This window comes from Equus asinus, chromosome 10 (genome assembly GCF_041296235.1).
Source record: "Equus asinus isolate D_3611 breed Donkey chromosome 10, EquAss-T2T_v2, whole genome shotgun sequence".
Classification (NCBI taxonomy): domain Eukaryota; kingdom Metazoa; phylum Chordata; class Mammalia; order Perissodactyla; family Equidae; genus Equus; species Equus asinus.
Window position 1 is genome coordinate 71,647,955 of NC_091799.1, and position 26,805 is coordinate 71,674,759.

Sequence of the window (26,805 nt, forward strand, 5' to 3'; positions counted from 1 at the left end):
CACCAGCCACATTTCTCTTTGGTATTTCATCAGGAATTTCGGCATGCTATCTCCTGTCTCTATGTGTGTGAGTGTGTTTGCATGCACGCCTGTGCACATATGTGTGCAAGGGTGACTTTTCTAACATTATGCTTTTAAATCTGACAAGGTCACATAAGCTGGGGGAAAAAAAGCAAAGGGTCATCAAAAGGGGAAAAATAACAGAACTATGGTGAAATGGCTCTCTGTCGGCCTTGGTATTGATTCAGAGTGTGTCAAAAGGGTCTTTTGTCGTGCCCCTACCACGGCATACTAATTTGCTAGATCAAGTCTGTCAGAATATCGACTGGAAGTAAAGAACTACAGTGGCAGCTTTTGTGTTCCATACAGCAGGGAGCCTGTGTGTGAAACAGGATTATCAGGGGGTCATGAAGAGAGTCAAAGGATGTCCATCACTTCCCTTCTGGTAATGTAATGGGGCGGGTGCCCGGGTGTGATTAAGATGTAGGAGACAGGAGGCATAGCAGTGAACAAATCAGAAACACACACATGCAAATCAGGTTGGCTGCTGTTAACCACATATTTTTAATGAAAAATTCAATAGCAGACTAAACAAATATCTAAACAGCTGCATTCAGCTAACATATCAAATGGTCTATTCAACATCCTTTCTTGAAAAGCAAATATACAAAACATGGAAATGCCTATCGAGTCTGCATTTTTCTTTAAATATCACTTTGCAATCTACAAGTGTTTCTTCTGCAGTCTGTGTGTTCCTGGCACAACCTTCAGACTATTAAGTATCAATTTAAATTTTTTTTATAAAATAAGATATAGTATTTACCATGTCACAGCTCAGTCTCACCATCACCACTGGCATTATAGAGTTTTGGCTTGGTTTTTTTTCACTGGCTTTGTTGCAGTAGCAAAATAGCTTCCTTGAGTGGAAAAAAAATGTATGATGGAAAATTCATAGCCTTGTCAGAATATTGATGCCTAGGAACAGGCTTTGGACTTATAATAGTATAGTAAACATATCAATACTTTGTATAGGACATAGATAAAAGATGATGTAAGAATTTTTCATAATAGAAGCTGAGAATTTTTTGTATCATCTTTATTTCTACTTCCCTCACACTCTGCATTGGGTATTTATTTATTCACTCATTCAAGAAATACTGATTTAAGTTCCCACTCTCCGTCAGGTGCTGGCTACATGCTGGGGCTACAGAAATGAATAAGATAAGTTCTCTGTCTTGAAGACTAAATGATCCAATGGAGGCACAAATTATTTATGTTTGTAATTTTGCTGATTTCTATATCACAACATAGACAAAACATCCGAAGGAGGACTAGTGTGCGACCGGAAAGGTTTCGGATGTTTGCTGATTGGTCCTGCCGTAAATAAACCATCAGCTAGCAGGGACTAAATGTGAACTAGAAAGATTCTAGTCTGTGTTGTTTGCAAAGAATGTTCTAGCTTACTTTATGATAGGGGAATAAAGCCTATTGGTAACAAACACTTATCTTCCATCCAAAACACCTGAATAAAGCGGCTACAACTCTGAAGACTTCTGGCTCCTGTCTTAACCTTACCACTGAGGGCTGCATTTAACTGGGAGCTATTATCTGAAGCCACCTCTGCATGTCTTGCTAATGCCTGCTAAGGGCTGCTGCCCTCGCCTATGTTGATGGAGCTCACGGGTGTGACTGTGGAGAAGAAGACTTTAGCTAGTCAATATTTAATAATGCAAGAGGAGAGACATGACTTTATGTGTCATGCCTTCAGAGAGTAGCTGCCTTTTGGTTTTGGTTTTGGTTTTCTCCTCTTAATTCACCTTATCTTGGTTTTCCCCCAAGTCACTCATTCTCAGTCTTCCCTCTTAGGGATTTTCCCCTTTATCTCAATCTTGCAAAGTTGAGGGTCTTGGATTTCTTTTCTCCTCTCTGTCTGAACCCTATCTCTTTATGAGCGTCTTCATTACTAAGGATTTAAAAGCCCTCTATAAACTCACGACATCGAGTTGTATATCTGGTCCAAGCCTGTAGCTTGACACCTCATGGGTCCAAAACTCATTTCTCTCCTGATCTTCCTCATCTCGGTAAGTGTATCTCTAAGTATTCTGTTGCTAAACAAACATACAAAAATTTAATGGGGGGAGGGAAACTCCTGCTTAATTCTTTAAATTTCCTTACCCTCATCAGGCATAGGCAACCCATCACTAAAACAGTAAAGGGTCTACCTCTGATATGTATCTTCAATATGTCCGTTTTTCTCTAACTCCACTATCACTACTTTGATTGCAACATCAACTCTTAGCTGTGTTTCTACAATATCCTCCTAACTGGTCTCTCTGTATTCACTCTTGCCGCTCTACAATCCATCCCTCAATTATCTTTCAAAGTATAAATCCTGTTATAGGTTTAAAAAGCATTTAGATCTAATATCTTTTTCTGCCACCAATATATTAGGCCTCCTCAGTGAGTTTCCACCTCTAGGCTTCCCACCAACATATAGCCTGATTTGTCCTACACAACATAGTACTTCGCTGCAATCAAATATCGTCTCCAGTGTTCTCTGATTATTTTATATACCCACATCTCAACCATAGATCCTTTAAATAGTAATAATAATAAAGCATTGAGCTCCTACTATGTGCTAGGGATAGTTCTAAATTCTTTCCATGTAAGAACTCCTCTTATCAGATAGTTATAATATAATTTCTACTTTATAAATGAGGAAACTGGGACACAGAGAAGTTAAATAATAAGCTTAAAGCAATAAAATTGCTAAATGATTTTCAATGAATAGGTCTCATATTTCAGTACCACACAGAGAATAGATTATTGATTAATACTTACAGAATAAAATTGCCATAGAAATAAAGATAATCCAAAGATTTATATCGTTCTGTTTCTAGTCATTCTTCAGGTGTCCACCAAAGAAGACCTATTAAAAAGAAAGAAAATCAGTCAAATGAAATTGCACCAACTTCTTTCTAATCAGTTCACAGAACATTTTTATTTTCTCACTTTAAGAATTCTTAAAATACCTCAAGATTATTAAGCAATTCCACATTAAAGTCTTCCACCAGTCTGTGAATTTGCTTATGTTTTATCTTTATATTTTATAAATTATATTCTTAATCCCATTTTAAAAGAAAACCTGTAGAAATAATGAAAAATGAACTAAAAATTCAAGTGATCATTTGAAACCAGGATGGATATATGTATAAAAGTAGGCCCAACAGCTTTGAAAATTCCCCTGACAAAAATGGAAATTGGGGACCACTGAGAGAAACCCCCACTAGGTTCTGCTGGGATATAGAGGGGAAATGGCTGAATATTATAGGCTCAAGAAAGAAGAGTATTTTCCATGATTCCCTGATGCTACAGAAGAAGAAATACAACTCAGTCTTGTGGAGTGAGCCTGGCCCTTCCAGCCCTGTCACCTGTGACTCCTGCCTTCCCCTGCCAAATTGGAAGAGTTATGGCGATTAGAGCCTATGGGAAAAAAGTTTGTACACATACACGTGTTTACCTAAGAAAAAATTAAAATTGTTGGAAAAATAACATAATAAATTACACTGTATTAAATAAAGCTCACTCAGTGTCTGTAAATTATTATCAATTTAGACTGGATGATGTTAGTCAGAATCATGCAGTTTCATGCCATTTATAACCAGTATTTCAATGTACACTAAAATCCAAAGAGATGTTTTCTTTAAAATGTTGAGGTTCTTTTTCCTTTTCCCTTCAATCCCAGTGAATAAGATTAGAAGGATTTTTCTTATACATGTATAAGCATCATCACTTCATATGATCATGAATCCTAACTGCGTTGGAATGTTGACAAGACTCTGATACATAATTTCTCCAGTGAGAATGTTTTTTAAAAGTTAACCTCCAATTTAAAAGATCTCCTAAGCAAGTTTGTGATTATCATTAAAAATTTTATTTATTAATTTCTAAATAGAAATTCTTTGGTTATGCCACATTTCCAAACGGGCTTTCCAAATGTTCATCCATGTTCCCATGAGTTAACGGAAAATCTTAGTGAAGAGAAGGAAAATCCAGGCACACACTGAACTTCCATTTGTGAGAGCAAGTTAGGTCCCGAGAATCCAATCCCTTTTGAAAGGAGATCAAAGCCACACAACTCAACACATGTTTGAGATATCTAATTTATATCAGGACTAGATGAATCCAGATGCACATTGGGTCCAACATCTTGAACTATTTGCCAAATGTTTAAGACTTAATAAAATCTAAACTCCACCTGGCACCTTTAGGTTAATTTTAAAGCAATCATTATTCCCCAGGAAACTGAAAACATGTGTTTCTGATTTGTTCACACTTAAGTCATCAAAATATTATTTCACAAAGTGATTTGATATCCAAGAAACCTTTTGGATACTCTTTTTCCTGGAAATAAGAAATCTGATTTTGCCTAAGGAATTTGTCTAATTCCTCTGTTAGGACAATAAGGCAGATAGATGCCTTAAGTGACACCAACCAGTATCCTGGCTAGTGGCAGACCGTGTATCCTTCTGCATCAAACTCCCACCCGCTGCCCCACACAAGACTCCTTTCTCAAACTGAGAAACCAAAATGCTCTGTCTTCCTTGGTATTCAGTGTCATCCATAAGGGAAGATTTCCAAGCACTTGTAGAGAGAGATGAGTCTGGTTGTGCTCTCCATTCCTCCACTTAGTAGCTCTGAGACTTTTAAGAAGACTCTTAACCTCTCAGGGCTTTATCTACGTCATCTGCAAAATTCTGGTGAGAAACATTATCACTTATTGCAGGAATTAGGCTAAAGACTTTCCCAGGAACTTTTTCCTAGAAAACACTTATTAAAAAACTCAGAGTGCTCTAAAGCACAATTCCAGATGTGATAGGAAAAAGCAGAAGGGACAGTGGATATGCCTGTTTTTAATTAAAATAAAAATATCAGAACAGAGGAAAACTTATGTTTAAAAACCTCCAATAAATCAACCAGAAAATTGACTGTGCATTTAAAATGCAGATTCCAAGGGATCTGAGTCCTAAAATATTATTGGGTAGTAGTCTTCCTAACCCTGCATCCACCCTTGCCCGGATCCTTCTGTTGTGTATTCTCCAGACAGCAACCTATAAAAAGAAATCACATTATGTTCGTCCCCTGCATAAACATCCCAATAGCTTTTCACTATACTCAGAAAAAGTTCATGTCCTTACTACAGTCTAAGACAAGCTCCTACCAGATCTGAGCCCTGGCCATCTGCCTGACCTCATCTCCCACCACTGTGCCCTGCATACTTAATACATTGGCTTCCTGGTCCCCAACACACTTAGGGTCTTTGTTCTTGCTGCTCCTTCTGTCTACAATACTCTTCTTCCAGATAGTCCCATGGCTTACTCCTTCCCTTCATTCAATTCTATGTTCAAACAGTACCTACCCCAGGGCGCTCCCCAACTGCCACAGCTCAGAGAGCATCCCAAGGCACAATCTCTTCCTTTATTCTATTTTACTTTTCTTCAAACATTTCTTACTCTCGACATTTTATCTGTTTGAAATTTTGTAGTCTTTGTTCTGTATGCCCATTACCTATAAATAATGTGATAACCAATAAATATTTGTTGAATAAATGAATAAAAAGGTACACTTTTTAAATCCATGTTAACAAATTACTTCAAGTAAATTCTACCAATTTATATATCCTCCAATGGTGTATATAATAATCACTTTTACTGCACCATCAGCAATACTGGGTTCTTAATATGCACAATGTGGTGGAAGGTATTTATATATAATTTTTGATAGGTAGCAAACGTTCATGGTTGTCTAAATGAACAACCTTTGGACGTTAATCATTCTTCTTTTATTAGAACTATGTTCATGCCATTAGCCCATTTTTAAATTGGAGTCTACATCTTTAAAAGATTAACTTGTAATAACTTTTTTACAGAAAAGTATTAATGATTTGACTGTCATAATATGTTGCATTGTTTTCCAGCTTGTTTTTCTGGATATACTGATATGCAGTTTTAAAAAATTTTTGACTTGGTGAAATTTAGCAAGGTTATTATTAAGACTCTTCCTTTGCTAGTAAATGAATGTTCACCCACATTTTCTTCTGGTTCTTTATAGTTTCATTCAAAGGTAAATATTTTAAAGCAAGAGATGTTTTTTCTAGTTTAATTTTCCAACCGAATGATAATTGATACTTTTGTATCATGTATGGTCATGAAGTAACTTTAGAGTAAATTATTCCTAATGTAATGGGTTTGTCTCGAAGGGTATTTTAACTAAACAAAGTACATTTCGCAAGCCTTGCAAAATATTGCACTCCAGAGATTCTGCAAATGTTTCTACTCATCTGGCTCAATCATCTATTGAATAGAAGAGGGTATGTTGACCACTTCAAACTCACATTTAAAGTTTAGATTCATCCACCTTCTCTTAGAAGGGATTAACAACTCGTTTTAGAATCTATTTATTTATATTTTCTGCAGATATTGCCACTTCAGATAATAAGTTTATGATCATATTAATTTTTAATTTTTCCTAAATTCACTTTCCTCATTTTACAATATCTTTCAGATTCTAAAATTTCCTTCATTTACGTGTCTATTTATTCATTAACTTATGCAATGAACATTTATGGAACATCTGCCATATGGAAAACGCTGCTCTAGGCACTCCAGAGGGTTCAAAAAGGAATTGGGTGCTATTTCTGTTCTCCTCATAAAGTTTACAATAGGCATTATCTCGTTTCATCCTGAGAACACTCTGTAAGTCCTGTTATCTCCATTTTACAGATGTGAAAACCGAAGCACAGAAAGATTAATTAATTTGCTCAAGTTCACTCAGCTAGTAAGTGGTAGAGCTGGAAATCAAACCCAAGGAAGCTGGTTTCAAAGACCACGCTCTTAATAATTATGCTAAAGCTGCCTCTGTGGAGGAGGATGATAAAAGTGGAGAAAGTATCAAAAGTTTCAGAATAGTTAGATAATATTGACCAAAACTGGGGGATGAGAAATTTATACAAAAGTAGTGTTTAGGAAAGAGGCGAAAAGTGTTAGGAAAGTGGGGAAGAGATTAAGAGCATAGAAAGTTTAAAGGAAGGAAAGAAATTAAGGGCATAGAAACCAGTTTGAAGCTTTTTAATGTCAGAGGGGTGGGAGTAGGGTGGAGTCATAAAGACCTCAACTTAGGTCATGGCCATAGAAAGAAGTGAGAAAAGTTTGGAGCCAATTTAAAGAGTAAAATTGATGGTTGGTAGCAACTTGTTGGATGTGGAGACAAGGAAGAGTAGAGTCAATAATGACTATGCATTTAATCCTAATTGATAGAGAAAACAGTTTTTCTTTATAAAAATAGAGAACCAGATGGAAATGCAGGCCTAAGAAGAATGACGGTTGGTAGAAGTTTGACCCCTATCTCTACTGTAAATGTAGCATAGTCAGTTGGGAATGTAGGATGTAACTGTGGGAATCACACAGTGGGATATACAGATTTGGGAGTAATCCTCAAAGCCTTAGAAGCTAAAGCCTTGAGAGTGAATGCTCTTGCCAATGCATAAAACATAAAGAGAAAACAAGAAGGTCAAAAAGCATGTGGAATTCTACAGTTAGGAAAAGTGGAAGACTGAACCAGAGCGGTTCTTTTGAAGGGTGCAAGGAAAACTATAAAGAAAACAAAGGGAAGAGAGAAAAGACCACCAGGAATACTTGAAATGCTGTAAAAGGGTTGCATAGTGCTGAGGAATTGCCATTTTATTTAGTAACTACTTTGAGCCTTTAGAAAGTTTATGGGGCAGCTTTAGTAGAATAATGCAGACAAAGGCTAGGTGGCAAAGGAGAAACGGCAGAGTGGTGGCAAAGGAGAAACGGCAGAGTGGTGGTAAAGGAGGTGGTAACGTAGAAAGCAACCTCCCTTCTAGAATGTGTAGGAGCAGAAGGAAAATGATGGTAATAGATGGAGGGTACGGTAAGGTCGAAGAGAAAGACGCTTTCATGATGGAGGGTGGAGAACTGTAGGATGAGGAGAAGAAAAATAGAAAAAGTTGGCCTGAATATGAGATAACAGCCTCTAGTGAGCACTTACTATATTGTGATTTGCATGAATTTCCCCTTTTCCACAATAACCTTAATAGGTCCTATTTAACATAAGGGAAAACAAAGGCACCTTGAGGTTAGGTAAGTTGCCAAGGGTCATGTGGACAGGAAGGCATGAGGCCATAGAAACTCCAGAGCCAGAACCTTTTCCCACCTGCTTCCCCATCCTTAGGGCAGGTGGAGAGGCCCAAGGAAGAGCTGGGGAGCTGGACGGAAAGCAGGACTGGGAGCTACAATAAAAGATACCAAAATATTGACAGCAACTGCTTCTAGGTAATGGCATTTAGAGACACCGGGGAAAAGAAGGCTGTCCTTTTAATTTTGATGTTATTTTTATTTTATGCAATGAGCAGAATAATAAGCACTATCAAGAGTAGAAGTGACAACTTGAATTTAAATGAAGGGATTTTTGTTTTAGTTCAAACGTCACCCTATCAGCTATATAAATAAATGGGGTGTATTTGTATAACGAAAATAACACAGCAAAAAATTTAAACCATAAAACTAAAAAGTAATTTGTGAAAAGTAAAATCTTTTGACAGCCCAAGTCTTACTCTTAAAAAATAATTTCTGATAATAATTTTTGTGTGTTCTTTAGAAACATATATACATGCATATATAAGTGATAGGTATGTGTGTATATATTTCTGTATCTTGATTTTTACAAAAACAAAACTACAAATGTTTTGGAGAGTATTCCACATCACCACTTATTTTTCTGAGCAGCTTCATAGTATTCTCTTAAATGTATGACAATAATACATTTAGTTAATTCCTCATTACTGAACATTTTCTTTTTGATAATTTTTTTCTTATTACAGACCAAGACAATGAACGCTTTGTCCAATAGTATGCATTCTTGTGGGAAAAAATTACTAGGCTTGGAATTTCATTTTAAAGTTGTATAAGTATTGCCAAACTTCTATCCTCAAAGGTTGTACTGATTTCCGTTCCCACTGAGACTGCCTGTTGCCCCATCCCTTGCCAAATTTAGGTGTTGCCAAACTCTTTAATTTTTGATGATCTGATATACACAAAATTGTATCATTTTAATTTACACTTACAAAATTACGAGGACGATTGAACATTTTTCATGTATTTATAGGAACTGTTGGATTTTATCTTTAATTATAGTAACAAAGATATAAATGTACCGGCCAAAAAAGAGAGAGGGTAAAAGAAACTTTCATGAGTCAAAAGAGGCCTGGTGGAAAGAGTGGCAGAAGAACTGACATCAGAAGGGAATGAGCATTAATCAGTTGAGGTGGAACTAGAGGGATGAGCCTCAGAAAGGAAACAACTTCCTTTTTCTGAGAGGGGAGCCAGGGAGGGGAAGATGGGAGAAAGGAAAGGGTGGTTGTGAGGTGGAGAAGCATCAAAGCTGAGTTGGCGTTAGGCAATTTTTTTCGTGGTTCTTAACTTCCACGGAAAAGTTCTCATAGCTCTTATAAGGCCGCACAACCATTTTAGAGAGTCAGATTCTTTCTTCTTGTCCCTTTCCTTGTCCTTCCCTCAAAGACTGGGCCATACTTCTGAGTTGAATCTTTGTGTATCTGAAGAATAAAAATGTCTTTTTTTGGTGAACACATTTTCAGGTGCAAAAGGCTATGGGTGCCTACGGTAACATCTGGTTGGAATTTAATGGAACTTTCTATTTAAACATTAGCCCTTTTAATTAATTTTTTTCTTCTGAAATATTGCAAAAGCCTATGGGAAATATAGTCAATGGACTGTTCTAAGAATGATCACACTGTCATGTACATTTTCTAATTTGATAATTACAATACCTGTTTGAGGAATAATAATGTTTTCATTAACACATCATATCCTTAACCCAAGAAACATGAGTACAATGTAATCTAACTCTATTTATTGTACTTCGTACTTACCATGTTCCAACCACTCCCAGGTCACTGGGAATTCAACAGAGAATCAGTCACAGTCCCATTGTGGACAGAAGCAAATAAATGCTTAATTAATACTAAGTGTGAATTCTAAGACAAGATCATTATAAGAAAGCATAGAATGTGTGACTGCAGTATCAGGAAGAGGGGAAGATCCTTGTAGAACCTGTAGTTGAGCCAGAACTAAAGGATAATAAATCGTTTATTTTTTAAGCACTAAAAACCTAATTCTCTCCTATATAACTCACAATGTGCAGTAGCTACAACAAACCTACTCTTGTGCCAGGTATAAGATTTTAAGTTCATCACTGGTCACAAGATCTTTGAATTTTCTATGAGATTCTTTGACGTGCTAAAACTGAAAGTGGAAGTGTGGAATACGTGGAAGATCCATCAGGTGGAAATATTATATTCTTCCAATCTATATTGTGCTTCCTCAGTAATTTATATTAATCTCATCAACTTCTAATGATTCTAAGAGGCTTCATTCCTAAAATTTTAAATTCAAGTGTTATGTAATGTTCCTGATGTATGCAGAACATATTATTGTTGCTGTTATTGTTGTGCAAGCTGATTTATCTTACCAAGTAGTAATATTAGAAGACATAGTCTATATTCTCATCTACTCCCCAAACCTGTCATTCTTAGTATTTACTTTGAATTACAGACATCTCCCTGATAAAGGCATATGTATTATCACTCCATGTTTGTAATAACTTGTGGAATGTGTATTTGATCAAAGCCATTTTTTAAATACCAGGTCTCAGAGTCAACTTAGAAAGGGAAAATCTTAGTGATGAAATAACCATTTTAAAAAAACTCATAGAAAACAAAAAATCTAGTTAATTAAGATGCAATTGAAACTAATGGCTTTTATTTTTAGTGATACTGGAAATGGCTAAAGGATACATCGTTGTAGGAAAGAAATACCAGAACTAGGGAGGAGTAGAGAGTTCCAGCATTCCCTTTAAAACAAAATCACTAAAATCACAGTTCAGATCCTAAAAGGGATGTTTCAGCTTTACGTCACTAGCCCTAGATAATGAGAATACATGAAAGTCGTTCAGAAGAGTCAATTTAAAGGCTACATCCTGACTGATGTGAGTGGCTGCAGTCAGCTGTGACATTGTTGGAAACAAATGCAGTCTATAATTAATGATCTTCGCCTGAACTAACTGTATTGTACTGAAATTAATGAAGTGTATATTTATTCATAGGGTATGTTTGGCTATGAATTGGCTATTAATCCCTTCAATTCATGAGAGCTCTATTATCCTCAGGATTTGTGTTTGGGATTTCCTTAAAAATATGACCACTTTATAACAAATCTGTTCAGTTTCTTAATCTGGTTTGCAAGATCTTCTCATGGTCTCATAATCACCCTGAATGATCTTTCCAATTTTCTCTCCCACAATTCCCCACATTAAGCCAAATTGGACTATTCACTCCTTTCCAAATAAACCTCAACTTTATGCTCCCTAGAAACCTCTTTCCCTTGTCTGTACCTGAAATTCCTTATGTCCTCTCTTATGTGTCAGTTCCCTAGGATCAGGACCTAAAACAAGGACTTACATGCAAAGGATTTATTGAGAAAGCATTCTGCTCCCAGGAGAAACCACAAAGAGCCTGGCAGAAGCAAGATAGTGAAGGGGATGAAGTCAGCCGAGGGTGTGATTTTGGAGAAAGTCTCAGCCTCAGCCTGATCCAAGGAGGAGCTCTGGAATGCCAATTACACCTCAGAGTCTGTCCTGATTTGAGAAGTTTTCTTCTCCTCCAACAGTCGCTGGCAAAGTGGGCAATAAGTGGGGCAAACAAAAACCTGTGAGCTTATGCAGGTTAAAGAAGCCAAAGACCACAGAAACGGGGAGAGGCACAAAGATATGGATGGTCACAGATCTTTGGGGATCTGGGCAGAGCACCAACAGTGTCAACAATACAAATGTCACATTTTCAAATGATCCATGAGGATGTCCTCAGACAAAGTTATTAGGATCCCTGTAGGGTGTTGAATTAGTCGTATGACACAGTTCTTATTCTGCCTTGTACTTTCTTGATTTGGCTACTGTCTTAATCACCTTGAGGACACTGGTTATGTCTTATTCATTATTGCAGTCTCTCAGATTCCTATCCTAGTGACTGGCATTAATTGGATATGTGATTTAAAAGGTCACTGACTTGATATGAGGAGACAAACACCTTTGAATGGGGTCCACAATGGACCCATCTTGTTACCAAATTCTTCAATTTAACAAATAATCATATAATAAAGTTCCATTGTTATTTGTAGATGAAGAAATCAACTAGAAACTAAAAGAGAAGTCTCATTTATTAAGTCAATATCTAAAATAAAAAGCTTAAAGTGCAAAACACTTGGAAAAACTTGAGTTCCAAATTTTTCAGAACTCAAAAGAAGAAAGTGATGACTTCCTAATAACTCTCTAACTTGATAAATCCCTGCTATTTTATTTTTTTTAAAGATTGACTGGCCCTGAGCTAACATCTCTTGCTAATATTGTTTTCTTCTGCCCAAAGCACCCCAGTACATAGTTGTATATTCTAGTTGCCGGTCCTTCTGGATGAGCTATGCAGGACGCCGCCTCAGCATGGTTTGATGAGCAGTGCTAGATCCGTGCCCAGGATCTGTGCAGGGGAAACCCTGGGCTGCCAAAGTGGAGCACATGAACTTAACCACTGGCCACTTGGCCCCCCTAATCCCTACTCTTTGGAGACTTCATAAAGTATGCAGAGTGGGGATCGGGCAGAAGGGGATTTTGCCACTGAGCCATGGCCTGCGAGGTCTTATTCGCTATTACTAAGGGATTTGCTGGCACATCTTTGCTCTAGTGCCCAAACCACCTATGACTTGACTCCTATTTATGTAATTCTTATTTCTTTTAGTTACCATACTTTGTTTCATTACCATGAGTAAGAAGTTTGTATGCTGCTACTTTTGATCTCTGGAAGAAAGAGAAGGAAAAAAAATGAATCTCAAGTGAGATAAACCAAACATGTCATACAGCTAACACTGATCAAAGAGTGGATTGAGTGCCCACAGTAATGCAAACTTTGGCTCCAAGCAGAATGTGTTGATAATGGTTTGGAAGAAGCTCTCATTGCTTTTCAGATTAGAGAATCTCTACACTCACAGAAAAGGTTTTCCACCTGTTTTGCACAGGCCATTTACCCTGGTATTCACTTAATTTCTAAACCCTGCTTACAAGGGGGGGCTGAAATAGCTAGCACAGATTTGAAGCCTCACTTTCTAATGTATCTATAACCTACTCTGTAACCAGAATGATGAACCTATGCTTCCAAGAACCAATGGATTCATACACTATTAGAATTCATAGAGCTGCAGGATGATGTAGTTACGGAAAATGGTCAATAATATTAAGAACTGTCCCAAATCATACTAATACTGTATCCTGACTCTCAGCACAGCATTCTTCCTAGTATGACATGCTGCCTCCTAAGTTATTTCAAGAATTCAGAAATAGTTTGATTAAATTTCATCCTCAAAATATAGTTGTATATACTATAGTAAAATTTCCCAGTAAAACAGTCCCCAATGTTAGGGGCAAATGGGTCATTAATAATACATGATTGTCATTAAAGAAGGGAACTAAATTTTAATATAAGATTATATCTCACATTATGTCTGTTTCTGATACGCTAATGTCATATTTCATTGAAACTAAGATACTATAATGGAAAGATATGCCATTACTTAAGTTATCACTAAGAAAAAATCTGCCAATTAAACTATGCTTCACAACTTCCCAGAGATTGCCATGTTTAAAAAAAATTTATCTTACAATCAATGAAATATATGATATGTTTACTATATATTATGTATATAAATTTATTAAACCATCCTATCTTTTAAACAAAACCACTGACAAACAAATGGCCAATAAAAACTTTAAAAGGAGGAAGTTTAGAGTTCTGAGCATATTTATAATATGTAGATATTAATTTTATTGCTTTGCTATCATGACTGAAAAGAATTTAACTTTTGGGATCAAAAAGTTAGATTTAAAATTCTACTTTTTAAAAAATGTGCTTACTAGTCACTTATACTAGAAAAGGCACAAGGAGGATTTAAAGAAAGAGATTTGAAATAATCTAGTAATAGAAATAAATATAAAAGCCATCTTTGTCAACACTGGTCAAAAAAAGCAACTCTGAAATTACGAAGTATTTACAAAATAATAATAAGGGAAAAGCCACAAATTAAAACCTATGGGCTACGGTCAACATTAGCCTAAGAGAAAACAGATAGTCTTAAAATTGTACACAAGAAAAAATGAAAATAACAGTTAAGTATTCAACTCAATATCAAGAGAAGATAAAATATATTGAAAAAATTAATGGAAATAAAACCAAAATTAATAAAAAATCAATCCAACAGGTAGTTGTTTGCAGGAAAGTATGATGTAACAGATAAGTTAATAGCCACCTTATTCAAGAAACATATGAGAAGCCATAAATATACTAAGTTAAAAGTATGATTGAGGGGCCAGCCCAGTGTTGCAACAAAGTTCACATATTCTGTTTCAGCAGCCCCGGGTTCGCTGGTTTGGATCCCAGGTGCGGACATGGCACCACATGGCAAGCCATGCTGTGGTAGGCGTCCCACATATAAAGTAGAGGAAGATGGGTATGGATGTTAGCTCAGGGCCAGTCTTCCTCAGCAAAAAGAGGAGGATTGATGGTAGATGTTAGCTCAGGGCTAATCTTCCTCAAAAGTAAAAAAACGTATGATTGAGGAGGTACCAAATTAAAAATTAGATACAATTATAAGTTCAGGTACAAAGGACAATTAAACTAACTTAAAGTTAAAAGTAAGAAAATTAATTGACATAAATAAAAGTATATTAAAAACATATATTTTACTCTATGCAAAATGGATGATTTTCTATCAAAATATAAATGGAAAAAAGTGACAAGTTAAACCAATTACTACAGAAGAAACTGAGAAAATCACCAATCACTCTCACACCACCACAAACGTGCCTCAGACAGTTCCACAAATCAATTCATCAATTCTTTCAAACCTAGAAAGAATATGTAGGTTATTTTAACAATTTTAGATCATACATGGAAAAGGAAAACCTCCAGTCTTCCAAAGTCAATGCCAAAATCTAACAAGGAGAATACAAAAAAGAAAAACTGCAGAATATTAGTAAATAAAATAGTACTCATGGATATTGATGACAAAATCTTAAATATAACATTGCCCATGTAAAAATATGAAAATATGATCAAGTTGAGTTCATCCCAGGAATGTAAAGATGGTTAGACAATAGAAATTCAGTAAGTCAGTCAAAGGAGAAGAAGCCTATGATTATTCTCATAGATGATATTTGCTTTCAGCTCTTCCCTGTCCAGTTGGGTTCAGCCCTAGTGGAACCCCAGAAAGAGAACAGAAGGAGGGAGGAGAGTGAGAATAGAGTATTTACACCTTAGATTTCCTCAGATATCACAGCTTCTCCCATCACAGTCATCTCTGCATTATTGTCCCTTTTGGTTTCATTAAATACTTTTTTTTTTTTTTTTGCAACTTCAAATATAAAGGGTAAGGGCCTCAAAGACTGCATATTCCTCGTGGTTTCCCCGCACCCTGACCCACACTTTTGAAGTTTACTAAACCTTTTGAGTTATTTTGAGTTGTAAAACTCAGTACAATAAAGATATCAGTTCTCGTCCGAAGTGATCTGTAGATTCAATGCAATCTCAACCAAAATTTTAGTGGCTTTTTGTAGAAATTGACAAGTTACTTCTAAAATTCATACAGTAATACAAAGGACCCAGAATATATAAACAGCTTTGAAAAAGATGAAAAAATTTGAAGAACCAACACTACCTCACCCCAAGATGTCTTATAAGATAGTGTGATAACGAATTTAAGATAGGCAAAACGCAGTGGAATACAATAGACGCTAGAAATAGACATGCAAAAATGGCAACTGATTTCTGATAAAGAAGCAAAGGTAGTTTAACGAAGAAAGAATAATCTTTTTAAAAATTGTGCTGGAGGGTCAGCCTGGTGGAGCAGTAAAGTTCGCAAGCTCCAATTCGGCGGCCCAGGGTTCACAGGTTCGGATCCCGGGCATGGACCTGGCACTGCTAGTCAGGCCATGCTGTGACAGCATCCCACATAAAATAGAAGAGGATTGGCACAGATGTTTGCTGAGCAACAATCTTCCTCAAGCAAAAAGAGGAAGACTGGCACCAGATATTAGATCAGAGACAATCTTCCTCACACAAAAAAAAGAAAAAGAAAAAAATGGTGTTGGAATAACTGGATATTTATACACAAAAAGCATGAACTTTGATGCACCTATACAAATTAACTCAAAATGAATCATAGACCTAAATATAAAAACTAAAATTTCTACAATAAAACAGGGAAAAAAACTGTATGACTTTGGGTTCGGCAAACATTTCTCAGCTAGGACATTAAAAGCATGATCCATAAAGAAATTGACACATAGGACCCATCAAAATTAAGAAAAGCAGACTGAGAGAAAATATTTGAAAAGCATACATCTGACAAAGATTTGTATCCAGAATATTCAAATAACTTATAAACCTCAATAATAAGAAAAAGTCCTAATAAAACAATATGCAAAAGATTGGGCTGACATTTTACCAAAGTTAAACTGATAGTAAATAAGCATATGAGAAGTTGCTCATTAGGGAAATGCAAATTAAAACTACAATGAGATACTTCTAGGCACCTAGTAGAATAGCAAATTCTTTTAAAAGGAGGTACATTTTTTCATATGTCTATTGACAATTTGTATTTATTTCTCTTTGATTTGACTCATTCTTTGGATTATTTTTTTCTTTTTCTTGTTGATTTGAAATGAGTCAGAATATATTAATCAATTTTTCCTTTGCCGTCTATGTTGGGAATATGTTTTGCTGATTTATAATTTATATTTTTACTTGGTTTGTGATGTTTTACTATATTGGAAATTTGAAATATTTTGTGATTAAATTTATAGATTTTTTTGCTCTATAAATTCTGAATTTTCTTTCACACTCCAGGAGTATAAAGAAATTTCTTCATAGTTTCACCTACTATTTTTATGCTATCATTATTATTTTCTGTTTAAATTTTTCTGTTAAATAATTAAAGGAGCACACTCTACACAAGATATGATTTAGCACTTATCCATTTGACAAAATCGCTAAGTTTTATAATACCCAGTGTTGGCAGCAGTGTACTGGTAAGGATGAGGGGATGTGAATATGTACACACTGAAAATCTGGCACTATCAGTCTAAATTTGAAATGCACACGGTTTTGACCCAGAATTTCTTTTTCAGGAATTTAGCCAAGAGAAAAACTGGGGCAAGAGAAAGATATGCATATATACATGTTGCAGCACTATTTGTAATAATAAGACAATTTTTAAAAAATAATGTATTCATTCATATTATTACAAAAATTGTGCCACAGCCATGAGATAGAAAACTAAGTAGCTTAAAAGTGTTACATAATTTTTGTGCCAACCTGGAAGAGCTACAGATATAAATTGTTGAATGAAACAAAAGTGAAGTTGCAGAAGAGTAGGAATAGTGGAATCCTAGTATTTTTCAAGCGTGTTATACAAGTACGGAAATTATTAATAATTATTACCTCTAAGGAATAAGAGTTAGGTCTTGGGTTCAGGCAAGAATCATGTGTGTGTGTGTGTATGTGTGTGTGTGTGTGTTTGTCTTTTACTGTTAAATATTTTTAACCACATATATGCTTCTTTCTATTAAAATCAATTATTTTTTCATTAAAGATAAATATACTAGTGAAATAGGTCTGTGAATGTATTCTATTTATAATAATCTTCCATGTACTTGTTATATGAACCACGCTTTTCAGTTTCTGTCTCTGATTTGTGCTTTTATATGGTAGTTACACACCTAACATTATACCTTGCACCCAGAAAGTACTCATTAACTATTTGTATATTGTTTAAGTGACTGAACAATAAATGAATGAAGCCAAAAACACATGTTAAAATTCTCCTAGCCTTTTCTGTAAGGTTCTAATTCTGCACTGATGAAAGGAACAAGCAGATGTCATTTTTTTTCACTGCCTTTCCAATGACTCATTTTTAAAATGAAGTGAAACATTATCCATAATTATAACGGCAATCTACTCCTCTGAGATTTTCAAACCCTGTTTTAAACACCAAATTGGATTCCTCCAATGACTGTATGTATTCCTTTATCCATCCCTCTGATTTTTATTTCAAGGCCATCAAATCACTGGGTAATTGAGTCCATTTTTAAATCCATCATCTCCAGTCACTTTTTTTCAGTGCTTGCCTCTAAGACTTATATAATCTATGAAAATTTTTCCATTGCTCTATGTGTGGTTTTGAACTACTGATCCACTGGAACAAACCTCACCCAAAGTATCCAAATCTTTCTTTTACATATTGAATCTCAGTCTTACCTTCTGCCTTGCCCTTTAACAATTAAAAATATAGATGTATATGACATAGGTATAGGTATAGATATTTGGTATAGGTATATTAGCATATGGGCTTCGGTCTAAAAGTGATTTGCATTATGACTCTATAATACTGCCTTCAGTTCTTTGCAAAGTAAGAAATGACTGTGGACAATTATCATCAACTATGCATCTCTCCTTGGCAGTGGGGACTCCTATGCAATGAATCCTTGTTGTTGGCTCCAGAAACCATGATGCTCAAGAAAAGCCTCATCAGGTCACTCCACAGTCACAAAAGCCCCAGGATGGAATATCCTGGCAGTGGGGGTGTGCTTCAGTTCCCAGGCTGATTCACAGTCTGGGTAACATTTATCCTGTTGCAATATTTTTCCCTATGCTCCACCTGTGATCAGCTTGCGTTCTTGTGAAAAGATCGATCTTCATTCCTTGGGAGTTTGGGTGGTGGCTCTCTGTTTAAAGGCAGAGTTTCACATCCTGGAGGCTGCGCACTTTGCATCATTATCTCACTGATATACAAAGACAAGATTTAACAATTGCCAGTAATAAGTTTTTTCTCTTAATAATCTAAATATTTTACATTTATATAGTATTGTTCAGTGCTTAAAGTAGTTTTGCAGTCATTATGCTTATTACATAATCTCATTTATACTCATTATAACTCATTTGATCATCGTAACAATCCTGGGATGAAGGCAAGTACAATTGTTTCCTCTTCTGCTCAAAAGAAGTCATCAAATAACCAAGTGACTAGCTAAGGTCACATGATTCTTACATGGCACAACAGATACTAAAGTTCAGATTATCTGACTCTTTTCATGATATATGAATTCATTCATATTCATTAATAATCCAAATGATTTTAAAATTTCTTGACAAATTTAAAATTTACTTTTATAGAATGTTGGCTTTTGGAGAGTTTACAAGGATATATCATTTGCTCTGAACATGTTTGTGACATAAATTAGTTCATATGTGATCATAAAAGGGAAATGATGTCAGTATAACATGACATGAGTTGGTTCATACCGAGTGTTGCCTTTCTCTCTGTAAATCAGGCCCTTTAATCATTATTTACATTCTGTTTTAAGCTATATTCTCTTTTTTAAGATAAATTTTATATTTAATCATTTTTTGCGTGAGACAAATTTTAATAAGAGAATTATAGAGTCAAATATTTTTAATAATCCACTTTTCTATCTTAAATATTTTGCAAACATTTTTTAATTAATTACAGCAACATTGGATTATAAAATTATATAGCTTTCAGATGTACATCGTAATATATTTCGAATTCTGTGTAGATTACCTCATGTTCCCCACCCAAAAGCTAATGTCTGCTTGACTGTGCTAGTATTTTTATTAGGATTATTCCTGGTTTATTAAGCTATGTTGCAAGTTTAATAGCATCTAAGTGACTGATGATGATTTAGCCAAAGGTGATGCAAGGAGAGAAGGAGAGAATGGATAGGTGCCAGATGTATTTTTGACATAGTACTAATGAAACTTGACAATGGATTAAATGGGGTTGCAATGTGGAAGTGATGTCCAGTTTTCAAAGAGTGGGATGCCCAAAATCCAGATTTGAGTTGTGTGGAAGTTTTGATGGCAGTGTATAATTTAGGGTATGAGCAAAAGAGTAGGTAGCTGAGAGAGGGTAGAGGACTAGGGCATTGGAGAGGAGGAATTCAAGCAAGAAGGGATATTGAGGTCAGGGAGAATGAACACAGGAGTAGAGACAGACAGGAAGACTCTGAGTCAGGAGCTAAAAAAGTCTTCAGTTGTCTCACCTGTTGGAAAAGGAGTCAAAATCTTCTACACTGGCTGAAAGTAGTCAGTAGTCAGAACGTTTGGATTGTTATCTAAGAAATGCGAAGATTCTGTTCTTCCATTGTCATGGCGTGGAATAATATCACCTAAGGTTTAAAACTGTAAACACACTAACAGTGTATGAATGCTCAGAAGTGTTGGTATTATCGAAAAGATTTGTTTCAGGCACTTCCTAATTTGGGGATCAGTTGAGCACCAACTTGGGATCAGATGCCTGACCCCAAATGACTCTAACTCAGCAAAGAATTTTCTTAAAGAGATTTCACATTTGTTTTTTCACTGTTCCATAGGCCAGGTATAAGATGACTTTTCCTATTAGCTACTGATACAGTATATTCTAGATCTATATAATGGAAACAGGCTTCTAATCACTGCATTCTTGGAATATCTATTCCATCACTTGAGTATACACAGTCGTGTGTTGTTCTCCAGATGTTTTATATAGAAGTAACTAGTATGATCTAGGCAGAGTGAAGTGTTCTGTCCATGAGTCTCCCACAGCACTTGTTCCTGCTTTGTTATATCACTTGTCATATTGTATCATAATCAACCCATCTCTCTACATGTAAATCTCTCTCTGGGCTCTTAGCTTGTCAATGCAATGGTCTATTTCTTGTTTGTCTGTTTCCCTAGTCTAGCAGAGTGCCTGTCATATAATAGCTTCTCAATAAATGTTTGAGGAAAGGAGATAGGCAGTGCAGAGACCATGTCTTGCATTTCAGTGTATCCCTCAACACAGCAAACATGGTGCTGTTCATTTACTCAAAGCTAGATCCTGGGATAGTATGGTAAGAAAGACAGAGCCAGTCTCTCTGCTCTCACAAAGCTTATTGTCACTTATTAAAATTGCTTAATTAATACATTTAACTCATTTAAGTACTTGGTAAATACAAATTATTTACTTAGATACAACCACCTAAAGCTATTTGAAAAAGTCACCATTCCTTCTTTATCACTTAATTTCATTTGATTTTGTTTCCATACCAGGACCTTCAGAACATCCACTTAATTTGTTTTGGGTAAACTCACTAAACCTTCACCTCTGCCCATATGTGTGCTCCCATGAGACCCTAGTTCAATACCACCTCTTGATAATGACAGGGATAACAATTAACATGTATATAACTCATTGCCACTTACATGGTGCTTACAGAGTCATCACTGCATTTCATAATCACAACAAGTATGTAAAGTAGGTGGGGCAGGTGCTACTGTTTCTCCATTATCACAGATGAGAAAGCTGAGGCGGTGAGAGTGATTAAATGACATGCTGTTTTTAAAATGCTTTTTGTGCTATAAAATGCTAGATATCTATAAGGCACTGCCTAAATTCACTTACAGCCTGAACTTGTACCCAAGACTTCTGGTCCTGAATATTGGTACTTTTCGTTGCAATATCCCGCTTCTCTATAGTATTCAATAATAATCAGTGCTTATTTTTCGCAACTATTTAGTGAGCACATAATAAGTGCGAGGCACTATGCTAGTCACCTAATATATATCACCAAATCACTCTCATCCACGCTATAAGAAAAAAATTCTCTATACCTATACCCTATAAGAAAAATATTCTCTTTAACAAATGAAGAAAATTGGACACTGAAGCGTTAATTTACCTGTGGTCTCACAACTGCAGTGATGTGCTTGCTGGCCTAGACCCCATGTCCTCAACTGCAGATGTGTCACAAACATGAGTTCTAACATTATAATTCTCTTCACTCACGACATTCATTGTTCTTCAAAGCACGCATCACACCAGTGGGTCTGCAGAGCATGCCCTGTGCCGGAATTCACCATCATCCATGAATGCATACGACTGTGTATTGAACTTGAACCCTCTTGTGGAGAGCACATTTTAACCCTTGGTGCCCCTTCCTGCCAACAGACGTTAGCCAGGGCCACCTTGTGTAACCAAACACGTTGTCTTAACTTTAAATCTTGGGGTGGTCAGTGTCTCATTGAGGTTTTTTTCTTTCCCAGAAGCCTCAACTAACCTCACTCTCACCCTGCACTTCTGAAAACTAAAATAATGGACAGTATTGCTAAGCTACAGGAAACTACAAAAATAAAATATGTTTTCATACCCTTTCCAAAGGATGAGTGAAACTTACATTAATCCTACATTTACATTACTGATGGAGGTGAATTAAGTGGCTCTTAACAGAGCAGAAAATAGCCCTCGGTGACTTTCTGACTCTTGTTAGATTCTGCAAATCATGGCAAGATTTAAATGTATATTATACTATACACCCAACACCCTATTATATATTAAAATCATCAACATCCTCCAAGACCCTGCTGCTGACTCTAGTTATCCAAGAGCTGCTATCTGTTCACATCCTTCACATCTCCCATGGTAATAGTAAGGGCCTTGGCCAAAACCACTATGGGAATATTGAGTTTGGCCAGACTAATGTAGCTGAAATAACGTGCCAATGCTGGCAGGAAACCTAATTTTTTTCATGATGATTTCTCCATTTTTGCTAAAGCAAGCCTATATGTGTCCTTGATTTGCACACATTTTTGACGTTTTGCAATAAGCATGTGTATAATTTTTTTTAAACCTTCAAAAGGATTTTCTTTTTTGAAAGTCTAAGTGAACAGATGCCTTCAGCTGAGACACGTTTAACTTTCTGACAGGTACAAGGATTCCGATCCCCAGGGACTAGCACTTTTCTTTTCAGAGCCATCTCCTATCTTTGTGACTCTCTAGGAGAAACCGGCAATATCCATGCATTCGTTATAGATAAAGTAACCCAGAAGCGTCAACTCATTTTCTTCCTAATAGAGCAGAGATAGCCTGGTAATGAATGAAATCTGCTTTTCTTTCTTTAGAAGTAAAGAATCTTGGTAAAGCATCAGAGAGATATTCTAGGTCATCCCTTATAAACTAGAGATAAAGGGTCTGATAAGCAATCGTAAGAGAAATAGATATTTTTCACTTTTTTATTTGCCATATAGGGGATATTTTCCATAAAAACTGTTAAAAATAGTTTGTAAGTAAACAAGTGTGCTCATTTCTAATTCTTAGTAGAAAATAAAGTTATAGAAAGCAAACACATAAATATCACATTAATTGAATGTATATCAAAAACTGCAACTATTCAGTTATACAGTAGATGCTATGACATAGCTTCATGGGCTCAGTCCGCATCTTTATGATGTTATCTAAAATAGACAATATCACAGAGTACAGCAGTTGAGTATTACGTCTTTTGTTAATTATGATGCTTTTGCAGCTAGAACTCTGCCTGAAACCAAGCTTCTGACAACTGGATTTCTTCAGTCATCTTACCATCCCTGACAAGAAAGGAAAGTGGCTTGATTACTTCTATAAGGTCTTTGGGGGAAAATAAATTTACTACCTTTAGTAAATATACTATATTGTGATATTTAATTTCTTTTTTTAATTCAAACTTCAATTGAAAAGTTGAGAGTTCTTGTAATTGCCTGAATAAACTGATTTTGATATTTTTATTATTAACATATGAAAGGACTATTTAAATAAAATGTTAGTATATTTTGAGGCTTAAATAATGCTCCTGACCTTCTATCATTAGGGCACGAGTTTTGAGGTTTTCTCCCTAGTTCTCACGAGCAGTTTTGCAGGTTCTATTCACACCAAGTTACTCCTGCTCTCTAACGCTAAGTGGATTAGATTACTTCAACCAGACACAATAAATTCCTCAGAAATTTTAATATCTGTGTGCCCCTCAAAGAAATCACGTAGTAAATACTCTTACTTAAAAGTAACAATTTAGTTGAAAGTTGAATTTTAATTTGTGGGGCACTGTTACACTATTTCTCAGTTAATAAAAAAAGTAAAATATTTTAAAGATTGGTAACTTTCACGTCACTTAGAGTATAAACTAAATCAATTCACAAAAATATTAAGTATTACTGATAAGATTTATTTTAGAAATCCCTTCTTAAAATAAATGCCATGGTTTGTCATACTATAACTAGATATGCATAAGTCTGTATAGCTCTCTATATACAGATAATTTATAATCGCACTCATTTTTTCACCTAATCCTTATTCTGTCTATTTATTCTAGCATATTGGTAACTAGGATAGAGGTTAAATAATAATAATTTTAAAAATAATAATAGCATGTTATTTTGATATTCTTTCTCTGAAGGTATACAAAATTAATAGAAAAAGTTGAACCCAGAGCAAAATTCATCAACTTTATGGAGTGTAAGCTTAATAAAAGTGGAATTTTTAAAATGATCAGCCCTTACGTAATTTCCTTCCTTAATATCCATATGCTGATATTCCTTTCTCCCCATTTCCTGATTTATGCATAATAATAGATATATAATTTACTAGGCTCATAGTTTTAATAGACAATTTCATTTAATAATTAGTCACAATATGATATCAGCTACACAACCATAGATATAGTAACTGCTTTTAAAAATATGAAGAATACAGACTAAGAATAGAGAAATATATAAACTATCCACTACATAGTCATTTTTAATAATAATAATAATCTATGAGTTTATGAAAAGGCAGCGAAATTGTTAAATTTACTTTTAATCCTCTATGTGTGACAGAAAAGTGAGACAGGGAGAAAAATGGGGTAACATTAATTCACCCATAAATGCATATAAATTTTTTAAAATATCTGTTTCAGAAAAATGTGATGAACTTTCTCTGTAAGTTATTATATCACTAAGATTTCATTATTTTGATGAAATGCACTACGTTAATTCAAATGCAATATAATCATAAGTAACACTTGAGTATATGAACCACACTTGTCACAGTAAATGAACAAAATATTATTTTGATGTAGGGCCCTTGAACTCCTTTATGGTATTGGTTTTGTTTACATTGTAATTTTCAAAATTAAGTAATCTACATGGTTCCCTAGTGTGAATTAACAAGTAGCTCTCAATCAATGTTTCACATTTTCTTCAGCAAGCCCACAGAGGAAAAACGTGCCTGTTTTCTTTCTTGTGGCATAAAATTATTGTAGGCTGTAACTCTTCATGCTCTTTATGGAGAATACATTTTTATAATATATGTTATATCACCATTCCGAAGTTTTTCTGCATGTATTCAACAAGAAAAAGCAAAACTACATTCAGAATAATTTCATAATCGTGAACCACAGATTAACATGCTCTAATATATAAATCCTAAAGTCTTTTCATTGAAGCTATTTCATACCATCTTCAATCAATTACTTACTGATATAGTCACGTGAACAAACTGAAGCTATTTCAATGGGCTGCCTGAAGTTCCCATTTCATTCTCACCAGAAAACAGCCAAAGGCTCATCTTCCAGAAGTCTTCATATCTCACATTTGACAAACCTAAAATCTATTCTCTTCCTTTGAAGGTGCACCTCTTCGTAAGTAAGACTTGTCTAATGATTTTGGTAAATAAAAACAAGAGAATTAATAAAAACATCAATCCCTAAAGGCAAACTCTCTACATAGGAAATAAAACATAAAAAATTTAAAGGGAAGCAGTAGTTTCAAAGACAAGTGTGTCATAGTTGGTTGTCATTATTTATTGGAAAAGCCAAATGTGTATCAAGGTAGCATTTCATTGGTTACTATGACTTGAGAGAATTCAGGGATAAACGGAGAGAGTAATCAGTAAAATATGTAAGAGTGGGAGGGAGGACACCTGTTGCCATAGATTTAAAAAGCCATGTCTTCAAAGACAGCCTACAAAGAACAAACACAAAAATACTAATCTATTGCTCTATTCTCAAAGCCACCAGAGAGAAGCTAGAACTACAGGAATGATGATCCTGAACTAATTGGATTTTAAATCAAGATCAAAATGCAGCATGCATTATCCAGAAATGGAGTAGTCTAATTTAGTAATTACGGGATTCGCTGCAGATGACTCCATCACAGCTCTTACTGTTTCAGGCATTGGGTCCACCCCCACTTCCCCTGGGATGGCACAGCCCTCTCATTTTTTGCTGTTAGGAAACTTCCATCAATGCTTTGTTTCAATTTCTGGTTCTCTCTTATCTCCTTTGTATGATTCCTTTTACCGAGTACAGTTTCCAATCAATAGAATAAAATGGTATCCGTAAATATAATTTGAAAATTATTACACATATTCTTGTTTCTGGTAAATTCTACTTTGAGCCTAGGAATTTTAACCCTTTGATTCTTCTCCACAACCTAAATCACAGGAAAAAATAAAAATAATTCATCATTCATTGCAACATGAGTAGAGAAATAAATACACTAGAGGTATACCACTAGAGAACTTCCAATATTGAATGGATGCTTGAACTGATTATAACTGACTATAAGGTATGGAAGAGGAATTTGATTATTGCAGAATTTTGAATAACAGAGCATGAGAGATACTGTTTTCTTCCATTTTCAAACCTGGTTATATTCGACAAGTGTAACATCAAGGGTGCAAATGGCAAAAAAATTAAGATTAGAAAATAAAAGAAAATTAATATGTTGGCTATATGTTTAGCTTTAGATTCCATACTATCTGTATTCTATAAGGATGCTAT